Raw genomic sequence first — 11,889 nt, 5'->3', positions numbered from 1 at the left:
GACACAAAAAAAGCCCCAAACCCACAACACTGTCTCAAAAAGTGGTAGACTCTGTCTCTCCTTAAAATAATGTCTCACTGGTGAGAATTGTCCAGACCTATGGATGGGCAGCTAAGACATTCCCAGAGTGTTCCCAGGAGCTGAGGCCAATGAGTACAGGACAGACAGCTCTGCTCTAGTAAACACTCTTATCCTTCACAACCATGTGTCTGCTTACAAATTGTCTTTTGGGAATGATTGTGGAAATCCCCTGCTTCTGATTTGTGCCTGGGAGTGGTTTGAAGGGTAGTTGGCAGCAGCCTTGAGGCTACTAGGGATGTCTAACTCTTTAACACCATAGATGATCATAATTCAATGCCCAGGACAGTTCCCAGGCCCTGTTTATTTCGCAAGGATGCATGTAGACTGAGAAGAAAATGAAAATGAAATATTTGGTTTGTTGAGTATAGAACTGTCACGTTCTACAAGACATCTATTACAGACATGGATTAAACCAACGTGATACTATTGCCTGGTGCAGAACTAACTACTAAACTCACAGAAGAATCGTTTCAGTAGCATTGCTATTACTTCAGCAATCAGCTTGTATTCAGGGATACTCCAGCACTTTGCAGTTGCAATCTTAATTTTGCCAGCATCAGCAAAGAGCCAAATTAATCTGCAGTAGACTCTAATGAGACCTACGGACCATTTGAGTTGGTTTTCATCAACGATCACGGCCCAAACTGGGAAGCATCTGTCAATTTCTTATCTTTATATATCTGTGATCAGTCCCTTGTGTTTTTGGAAGCTGGATTTCCTTGCACACATACCAAAATGCTCACTTCAATCTCCTTCACACAGTTTACTACGAAGCCCTTGATTAATGCAGAAAGGGCCAAACCTGAAGAGGGACAAACAGTCCAGGCTGCTGCTTGTTTCCACCAGCTGAAAACAAAGCTTTTAGACAATTCAGAGAAAGCCAAAGCCTACAACACCTATTTTAAAGATTAGCTGTCAGTGTCAGCAACGGAAAGTACATTCACCTTCACAACCCTCGTCTGTAATTTTGTCTGGGTGGGTGAAAGGGAATGAATACAATGGTTTCACCTCTTCTAATTCTTAATGATCCTGCCTTCCCCCAGCCAACCTACACAGAGATGTTTGCAGCCATCAAATGCACAGACTTCCAGACCTAGGTGTGTTGGACTGCGCCTCCAGGGATCTTAACCAGATGGAATTTTAGGAGAGGACACAGTTCATTTCAGAGCAATCCGAACGAGCAGCTTTCTTTTCTTTATTACACCATTGCATTTGGCAGCAATCCACCAGAGGCAGATTCTCTGCTCTCTAAGGAATGATCTGCCCACTCTGTCCATTTAACAGGACGTTCAGCTCAGAAAATCCAGTCGCTGATCACACATGTGGAGCAGATGTGCGAGCATGCGTAGCAAAATAAAAAATCCCTGCAGTGTACCGGGAGAAATGTAGCGTAACTACTGAAAAACAGTGACACAAAGGCTCTGATTCTGAAACAGTGGTTATTGTTGTTGTAAGGAGGATTTTTCTTATTACTCTTTCTTAGGGAGGAAAAAAAAAGCGCAATAAATCCTTTATTATTTTTCTCTTTGGAGGTCAGGGAGGATTATTCATGTTATACTAATGTGGCTTCTTTGTTCAATTTCACAGACTTCTCCTTACAAAGATATGATTCTAACTATTTTGACCAGACTATCTTGGGGCCCTACCTCTCAGGAACTGAGTGCTGGAAGACTTCCACTGGAAAAAAAAACACAGCCTTTTAAAAGAGAGGATATCAGAAGTATACATCTTTTATCCATGCCCCACACACTTGCATATAAAGGGAGAGCACCAGCTGTTTTTCTCATGGTGAATAAGGGTTACTTGGGGAAATCTGACTTCCTGTTTTTACATGGACAGCTACATTGTTGCATGGCCAGTTAATTTTGGTTAGGTCAATAGAGCAAGTTTAATTATTGGAACCTACCTTATTCACTCAAGCTTCACGCTGTACAGAAGAAAGAGGGATTTCTAGGAGCTCCAAACTGCACAGAAGCTGAAAAGCTCCTCTTAATTGCATGGCCCCTGCTCAAACATATAAATCCTTTTTTTTTTTTTTTTTTTTCTGGTGTGGGGACAGGAGGGAAGATGGGATTTGCTGAATAGTGCAGTTTGGGAGTACAGACACAATTTCTATCATAGTTAAAATTATACGGAATGAAAATCTTATAGAGATTTAGATTTTTATATATCTCTATAGAAGTACTTGTATATATGTATGTGTGTGTGTGTATATATATGTAATAATTCAAACCCCCACAAACTCCCAAATTAGCATATTTAAAAGACTAGAAAAAGCATAAGTACTCCTACAGATGTGGTGGGAAAATTGTCCATTTTGTCCGCAGCAGCATGACTCAAACCAACAAGAGTTTGCACAGAGACAAATTCAGAGAGCAATCCCATCAGCTGCAGGAGGTACTATGAGCACACAGCTCTCGAGTTGTGGTTCATAACCAGGACCACTGGTGATGGTAGAATGAAATAGTAACTAACCCCAGGTACAATCCCCTAAGAAACCAGGAGTATTTCTGTCACTTTATGATGTTCATTTCTAATTTACTTTAACTGGAATGCTTAGGGTTTTTTTTTATTTAGTTCAGTCACTGGCTAAGCCCCTTCCTCCATTTCATATGGTGTTACAAGCTATGGTGGATTTCTAAATCTTGGTCTTGGTTAATGCATCAAAGGACATATGGGCTGATTTCCTTCAGTTTCTCATAATATACATGTAGCCAGCTGCATGTTATTACATAACTTTAGACTTAAAGCAACCAGATCATTCTAGATACCATGATCTATTTCTGTGTTTTTGATACAGTAATATTACAGTGGGAGAAATTCACCAGGGCTGTTACAAAGAAAGTTTGGGGTTTTTTTTAAATTCATATCCTTGTTCTTAATAAACATCCCAAGGAAAAATATTCAACAGCAGCAGGCAGTAATAAAGAGGCAAAAAATGGCAAAACCACAGTACTGAGGAAACCTATGTGAAAACACTGGTTGTGTCTTCCTGGTTACAGAAAACAAATAGAACTGTTCAAAGTGCTTGCCAACAAGGGCCTGCCAAATAAAATATTGTTTTATGAAGTCAGGAAAAAACTAATTTTAAAGGTTATTGTAGGTTATTTGTGGTCACGTCTTGTGTTCATAAAACATGATGTCATCTTGAACCCTTCACTATTTTTATTTCAGCCCTATAGGTCTTTGTCTGAGACACTATCTCAGCAATTGTAGAAATTTAGAAGTTATTGGAAAATAGTTACAAGAGTCTGTTCTACAAATTTAATAGGAATAAAATAAATTAGACAGAAGCAAACAGAATGCAAGAAACTATCAATGCAGCTTTATTTTAAGAGAGTTTATTTACCTAATCCAGTAATTTGGAACTATGAGATCACACTAGTAGCAAAATGATTTAAAATTAAATCATTTTAAATGAGAGATTTGGAGAATTGTTTTCCCTACTTATGTTTGTTTCAAATTAGTTTAACACCACAAAACTGTGCAACATGGCATCTGATTCTCTGCCTCGTCTCTGGGACACGGGGGGGAATGATTATGAAGGCCACTAGGATAAACATTATGTCACCTTCTGTTTTTTGGTGGAAAGAATTCTTTCACCTCAATGTGTGAGTCATCCCACGAGCCAATCTAAAGTATCTAGATGAACTGAAAATGATGGAGAGGACAGAAGTTAACGAGATGGTCACAAGGAGTTAAAGACTCTTCCTGGCCACCATTAAAGCTTTTGCTTCATTTCTTTCTCTCTGTCCTATCTAACATTCACTGACCCATCATAATGCCAGATGGAGTACATGAGATTTTGGTTTTTTCAGAAACAAGGCTTCCTATAAATGGTTTCGCCACTTGAAGCTACCTAATTAACAGCTGACTCAGGCCTGAACACTTCCTTGAATGCTGTGGCCACTTTGGGGATTTCTGCTTTTTAGCCACTGACAGCCTCTTCTCCAGCACTCTCACTGCTAAGACAGTTTGTCAGAGCAAAGAAATGCCTATGATATCCCTTGTGCCCCTTTGGGCTTGTGTGCCTACTAATTTTTTCATTAGGATAAGAATATCCCTCTAGTTCTCCTTCTCCTTGTTCCATTTAGGCTTTGTTTTATGGTCATGGAAAGTGGCTTGACTTGCACTAAGTCTTAGAATATGAGGTTTTAAGATAGAGGTGAGGTCCTCATTTTCTTTCTGAAGCCCCTGACTCTGTGCTATCCCAGTGATGGGGGAAGCAGACTGTGCTTGGAAGAAGCTGTGTGCTGGGACCTGGCCCGTAGGGAGCAGTTCCCTCAGGCTTGGCTTGTTGTGGGAATGCAAGGAGATTCGTGGTGGGTGCTCCGGCATTCTCATGGGATACCAGAGCATTTCTCCTGGTGCAATTCCTGGCTGTATTATTCTCACTCCTTTTCTCAAAATATGCCTCTCTTTAAATTTAAAGGATACTCTATGTGGATCTTAGTGGCAGTGAGGGGTGACAGACTGTGGCACCCACATGGGAGGGGGAAGTTAAGGCAGTTTTAACCCATTTCAGCCCTCTCTCCACCCTAGGCTGCTGCAAGCACTGAGGCAGTCTTCAAATTTTTTGGAATTTACGTAGTCCAGAGGCCTGGGCCAGTGCTCTGCTGATGACAGTGTTGTTCAAGGTCCCTGCATGCATGTGTTTTGGCTCAATGGCCCCATCTCCAGAGGGTGGCCTATTTGATTCCTGGGGTCAGCAGTGACTTTTAGAGGGACAGCTACAAGCCTTCCTCATGACTGCCAAAGGAAATCCTACTTCAGTTGATTTCTTCTTCTGAAATTTCCAGAGGTTCTCCTCACTACATGAGCCCATTTCCTGCATAAAAGAGCTGCAGTCACAGGACAAATCTTACTCAACATATCTTACCGGTCAATGACATTTTTTCTCCTAGATCAGTTTCTAATACCCTGCTGATGTTTGTCTGTTTTGTTGCCAGTTGGAATTGCTGATGCTATTTCCACGCTGTACTATCCTATTTGTGGAATGAATCTCAAGACTACCATTTTTATTGATGGCTTATCTTTTGTATTTTCTGGGCAAACATCTTACTCTACCTGCAGTTGAGTCAAACTTCTATTCCCACTATCAGTTTCACTCTCCCCATGTGTTTCCTACTACCCAGATTGTAAATATTTTTCTTTCTATCAAGTGGAATTCATACTTGGGAAACCAAGAAAAGTTTTCAGGCAATTTGGGATGAATTTAAAGGTTCTCCCGTTCCTGTGGTTAATCAATAAGATTCAAGTGCAAAAGAAGAAAACAGGCAGATTATGTATTCTTGTGGTAAAATTGCTTGATTTTCTTGTTTTCCTCAATAGCTAAATTCAAAACAAGGCAAAAATGTGACATGTTGAGCCACTATATTTGTGTGTTTTTTAAAAGAAACTTGAAGGATCTCTATTGATATTTTACTTCATTGGCTGAACTATTTGATCTCTATCTAGGAACATTCCAGCCAGCTCGTATATTGTATTAAAAGTACAATTTCTAAAGCACTGAATAATCATGTAACTCAATTCTGGATTCAACCAGCTTCTATCTTCCTCCTTAAGCTATCCCCTACATTTACAGAAGGACTCATAGGATTTTTCTGTGGATTTTTTTGGTTAGGATTCCCTGACATGGTTTTGTTGGGGGTTTATTTTTTGGGGTTTTTATGGTTTTTTGGTTTTGTTTTTTTTTTTTTTTTTTGGTGCGTGTATGTGTCTGCTCACAAGCTAAAAGAGATTATCTGTTCTGTTTTTAAAATGGGGGAAAATTGGCAGTAGGAGGTGTCAGTACTGGAGATAGTTGTGCTGTAAGGATACGGTAGGGATAGGATGCTAATAATGCTAATAATTATTAGATTCCTAATAATTTCTCTGTAATGTGACTGGAAGCATGCATTGTGTAACTCTAGAGTAAAAGGGGGCCATAGCCCTTGCATTTTAATCTGCACTTATGCATAGCTAATAAAAATAAATCATACAGTATTTGCCATAGGAAATTGCAATTTGCCATCCTGGTGTGCCACAGGAGATTTGGTCTTGATGATCTATTCCTGTGTTGTGTCCAAGTAAATAACTAGCACAGCATCATTCAAACAAAAAGCCTAGCATTGACTAGAAAAATAATTCAGCCATTTCTGAGATAAATTATGAAAACTTATCTCCTTTATTTCTAACTCTTTACTTTTCTGGGGCAGTTCCCTGTAGAGGCTCCTTAAGGTGTAGGAACTGTATAGCAGACGTTACTTGATAGGAAATCTAGCAGCACGTTCTGCCTCCCTTTGGAGAAAGTATAGATGCTTTAGAAGAAGGCCCCACTTCGATCCTACCAGGAACTGGCCTCCCTGACCCTTCCTACAGGATTTTTCAGGATGAAGACTGTTATTAAATTCACCCAATGGGCCCACCACTGGCCAAGGCTGAGCCAGGCAGTGACAGTGAGGATAACATATCTCTGGGGTAAGAGATTTCACAGGAGCACACAGTGGGTAAGGTAGGAAGACATCACTGGAGGTCATCTAGTCCAACCTCCCTGCTCAAGCATGATCCCCTAGAGCACGTTGCTCAGGTTTGTGTCCAGATGGATTTTGAACATCTCCAGGGAAGGAGACTCCATAACCTCTCATGCCAACCTGTTCCTGTGTGGAGTCACGCTCACAGTAAGGAAGTTCTTCCCCACATTTCGGTGTCGCTTCCTCTGCGTCAGTTTCTGCCCTTTGCCTCTTGTCCAGTTGGTTGGCACCAACTCAGACTGGAGAAACTACACACCATGAGCTTTTTCTTCCAGAACTGAACAAGCAAACTCTGTGGAGGTTTCAGTCTCCTGCATACTCAGTGAGAAATTTGCATCAAAATCTGACAGCTGTAATGCTGAAGGATATGACTGAATACTTTTTTGAGAAAGCTCAATAATTCTGCAAGTAAACTGCAGCAAGTGAAGTCCTGAAAGCGTACCACTCTAGTTGGAAGGGCAGCATTAAAAGGAGAAGATGAGAGCAGAGCCCTGGCAGCAACTTCCTTTGACTGATATGAGCTATTTTCCACAAAAATCCCTGCCAGTTTGGTGGTAGGACAAAGGGAGATGAAGACACAAGAGGAAGTTCTCCTCCCATCTCAAGTCAGTGGGACAAAGACAGTGAGGGTCATAAAACTGGGACATGGTGACAAAATGCATGGAACTTGCTCTGCATCAGAGCTTAACAGAGTCTCCTAAGAAAGACTGTCCTGCAGCTCACACACATGGATGCAGTTACAGTCTTCTAGTGGAGGCATGATTTCATCAGGATAGACAAGGATACTTTAGCCACCCTGCATTTGTTGTTTAAGAGTGAAGGACAGAAGCTTTCCAGCTGTGACCCTGCTGCCATCACAGGAGACAAGTGAAGAGGTTCATCATAGGACTGGTCACGGTGGTGAGACAAGGATGCACCTTGGCTGTGGGAAGTGACTGTCCCTACACAGCAGCATGCATGCATGCATCTCTGCCTTCAAGGAGGGAGTTTTGTCCAAGTCTGCTCTAAACAGCTATTTCACAATGATGTAGTGAGGCCTGATGTGTACAGATTGCTCTGAAGACAGAAATCCTTTTGACAAGTGCTATTACTATTAATAAGTAATAATTAGATATTATGCATTATGAAATCCTTTTTAAGACTATTTCACAAGTATTCAGAAAGGGACAAAGGCCCACACATGTTATTAATTAATTTAGTTTCAGTAGTACAAGGAGGAATTTAACTCAAGTAGAGATTATTTATCTATCTATCTATCTATCTATCTATCTATCTATGCAAGTGTACATATTTGTCAGATCAAAGATGTCCTTAAAATATTCAGCAAAGAATGCTATTTCTGGTATTTTACTAAATCACTGATTATTATACAGATGTAAATATAATTGCATTTCTATATGGTTACTGTATATTGAGAATTTGTTGTTGTACAATTTTCATTCTTCACTGGGATTTGTATGTGTAGCAATGAATAAGAATACTTGATGATTCATGATTGATAATGGGATATTTAATAATTTTGTCTCTTCATCACCATTCTAATGAACATCTGCCAAAATGCCTTATTTGTAAAAGCTATTCTGGGAGTGTGTGATGAAATCTGCCTTGTTCCTGGTATTAATCTCAAATACAGGTCATACAGTGTGGCAGGAGCAGAATATTTGTGTGTCATAAAACAGTCATGGCACAGTGGAATTAATCAAAAGATGCTCCTGATTTCATAGATAATTTTTCTCAGTGTATTTGAGAATTTGTTTCACTACTGTAATGTTACAAAATTTTGATACATATTGAGGTTGCCATAGGCTTTTGCCCAAGTCAGGTGGGAGCTGGGGCAGTGTTGTGTGGGAGTGTTGATCTGCTGGAGGGTAGGAAGCCTCTGCAGAGGGATCTGGAGAGGCTGGATTCATGGGCCAAGACCAATGGCATGAGGTTTACCAAGGCCAGTGATGGGTCCTGCACGTCCCCGGACAGTGCTCCAGGCTGGGGCACAGTGGCTGGAAAGCTGTTCCATGGAAAAGGATCCATGGCTGCTGGCTGACAGTGGCTGGACATGAGCCAGCAGTGCCCAGGTGGCCAAGAAGGCCAATGGCAGCCTGGCCTGGATCAGTGATAGAGTGGCCAGCAGAGCTAGCGAAGTGATTCTCCCTCTGTACCTGTGGGTACTGAGGAGGTCAAATCAGGGGAGGTTTGGACATCAGGAAGGATTTCATCACAGAAAGGGTGATTAGAGATTGGAACGGACTGCCCAGGGAGCAGGGAGTCATTGTCCTGGAGACATTTAAGGAATGTGGCACTTAGTGCTGTGGTCTAGTTGACATGGTTGTGTTCAGTCATTGGTTGGACTAAATGATCTTGAAGGTATTTTTCAACCCAATTGGTCCTGTGATCCTGTAATTAGGACAGTCTCAGTAACATGTCTTAGCAAGCAATCCATTCAATTTACTTACTGCTTATTCCATATTGGTAGCCCAGCACAGTCTGCTCCATTTTAAGAGGACTTGTTTGAAGATATATTCATATATTCATATATGTGTGTGTGTGTGATTATTGTTCTGAAAATAAAGGTGTTAATCCCTGGCAAGTAACATTCTCTGCAAGTGACTTTGTACAACTTCTGCAGGGCTTTTGTTTCTCTTCGGGTTGACAGAGAATTGTGACACAAAGTAGGAAAATGATCATTGCCATATTTGTAATGCAAGAAATACTTAGGGATTTGTAATATTTAAGAGGATATCTACTAGTAAGAATCATATTTTCAAGTCATCCAAAGTGAATCTAGTTTGTTCTATTTATTATGCAGCTGAATACTTAGCCTGTGGACAGATGTTCAATTTGCAGACAGCTGTGTTAGTTTAAGATGTTACTATCCCCAGCTGCTTGCAGCCAGCATGTTACTGAAGGCCCCTGTCCATACAGTTCTGCACAGCTTTACTTGGATTTCTGAGACTAGCTAGGGCAAGGTCACTTGGGCTAGTTCAAACCATGTGCAGTAGCCACTGCTGTTAAGCATGAGCTATTATCCTACGGTGTCTTTATTGCAGAGGAGAAGCAATTTCCCAGTGGTGAACCCCGAGCCTCCTGGGAGCATCTTTGCTGGGCAGACCAAGTCCTCCACAGACAGGCATCAGCCCTGAGTCTCCTACACATAATCAGTTACACACAGATTGTGAATAATCATCTCCTTTGTGGATCTTCAGTGTCATGAGGTCTTTGGTATGCAGGAAGCAATTCAGGTGCCTAAAAAAAGGAGAATCTGATATACATGCACCTATAAATATCTAATGCCATTTCACCTCTCTTTTTTTTTATTGCAGTGTGTATGTCTTTGTAATCTCAGGGTTAAGCTGGCAGCAGACACTTTTAGTAATCAGATTTTCCCCCTTGGTGTTGAATAGCTCTTACTGACCAAGGGTATTTGTTTTGGAGAGCTGCTAAAAACTCGCATACAGCACAGTCTGAATCCAGTGACATAAAATTTCAAGGATTACTTTAGTGATGTTTAAATAATTTGAAATTCTGAATTCTTTGTGAGGAAGATCCTTAAAAGAGAGTAATATAAAAATAATGTCTCTACAGACATAATAAAATATTGCATTAGCCAGACCTTTTCCTAAAGGAAGTAAAAACAGTCTTTCTTGGTTAGAGTTCTGGAGATCTGTTTCTCATAATGTGATATTTAGGAGCAGCTATGAAATGTCAATATTAATGCTTGTATCATTCTAATTTTACAGATAAAAAGAAAAAAACCCACACCAAAACCTTGATTTTTTTTTCTAATTATCTCATACATGACTGAGAAAGTTATGTGCCTGGTAGCAGTGTGAAACAGAAGTGCATAGTCCTAATAGAGGATTCTTGAGATTGTCATATATGACAAATGGCAAAGGGCAAATGGCCCCTAAATTACTGGTCTACAGTTCTCAGGTGTGGGATTGGGTCAGTTCTTTTGTGCAAAACCCTTTGCTTCTGGACAGAGTGCTTGTTACCTTTGCTTTCTGGTTTGGACCTGTAATGGTGGAATCCTTTAGTTGCTCTGGAGTTTGCATCAAAAAGTTGCTGAAAGAAGAGGTGTAGATATGACACATTTACTGGCCACCGTGTTCTCTATGCAAGTTTTCTCTGCCCGAATGTATTTCAGAAAGCTGAGGAGAAGTCTTTACAACTTCAAGCAAACCACTGAGTTTTAACTAAGTGATTCCACATGCTGGTTGAGAAAGACTCTATATTTGCCCTTCAGTGCACTGAACCTACAAATCATGTTTGAAAGACCTTTTTTTTTCTGTTTTTGACCTATCACTTTAAATTCAATGTATCTATTTTAGCTACAATTTAAAACAAATTGTCCCAGTCTGATGAAGACTACTTACTTTCAGTGCCAGAAAAGGGCATATGTCACAAGAAATAGTCTGAACACGTACTTCACTGTTGCTTATTTTGACAGATGACCTTGATGTGGATCTCCACTGGGGGCTGAGGCTGCTTATGTCCATGTTTGGTTCAGGTTGTCTTGTTACTATTTCCTTCAACTAGGGCAAAGATACAAAGTTCCTCTAATTTTTGTCTCAATGCTTCTCGGCATCATGCAAAAAGAACAACTTAGCTTTTGAAGGGAGGAATCTAGACCAGAACTCCTACTTGTTTACCACTCATTTTCAGTGTTTTACAAACATCCAGTATTGCAGACATCTCAGCCTGTACTAAAATGGAATGAGACTCAGGAGGTACAAAGAGACTGAGGAAGCTACTGTATACTTCCAATACCTGGCTACCTCCCTAAAATACTAGAAAAAAAGAAAAAGAAAATAAGAAAAAAGTTTGTATTAATATGCATACAATCTTTGGGTTCCACATGTTCCTCACTTCAAGGCATAATATGAAATAATATTAAATTAAATGATATTTTTATAGTCCAATACAGAGAAGGAGAAGTGAACCAATTCTTTAAGACAAATTTTCTAGTGTCCCTTCTGCTTTACGTGTCATGGGACTTTGAGGGCCTGAAAAACTGAGTTCAACAGAACTATGGAGGATGAGTGAGGATTGCTGTGTTGCTATGGGGTCACAGATTATGGCTGTGGACCAAGAAGAGTATAATTGAGTTTTCACTATAAAGCCACTGAAAATACTTAATACAAAAAGTTCTATGTAATCTCCTTCCTTTTTCCTGTCCCTCTCTGCTCCCTGCCTACAGACTGTCAACACTTATGAGTAAGTAAAACAATACTTCTGAGTATTTTGATGCAAATTGATAACACTGTGACTTAAATTTAAATTAACTCACCTAATAGTTAAT

This window comes from Haemorhous mexicanus, chromosome 1, assembly GCF_027477595.1.
Source record: "Haemorhous mexicanus isolate bHaeMex1 chromosome 1, bHaeMex1.pri, whole genome shotgun sequence".
Lineage (NCBI taxonomy): Eukaryota > Metazoa > Chordata > Aves > Passeriformes > Fringillidae > Haemorhous > Haemorhous mexicanus.
Note: the sequence above shows the minus strand (reverse complement) of the source record.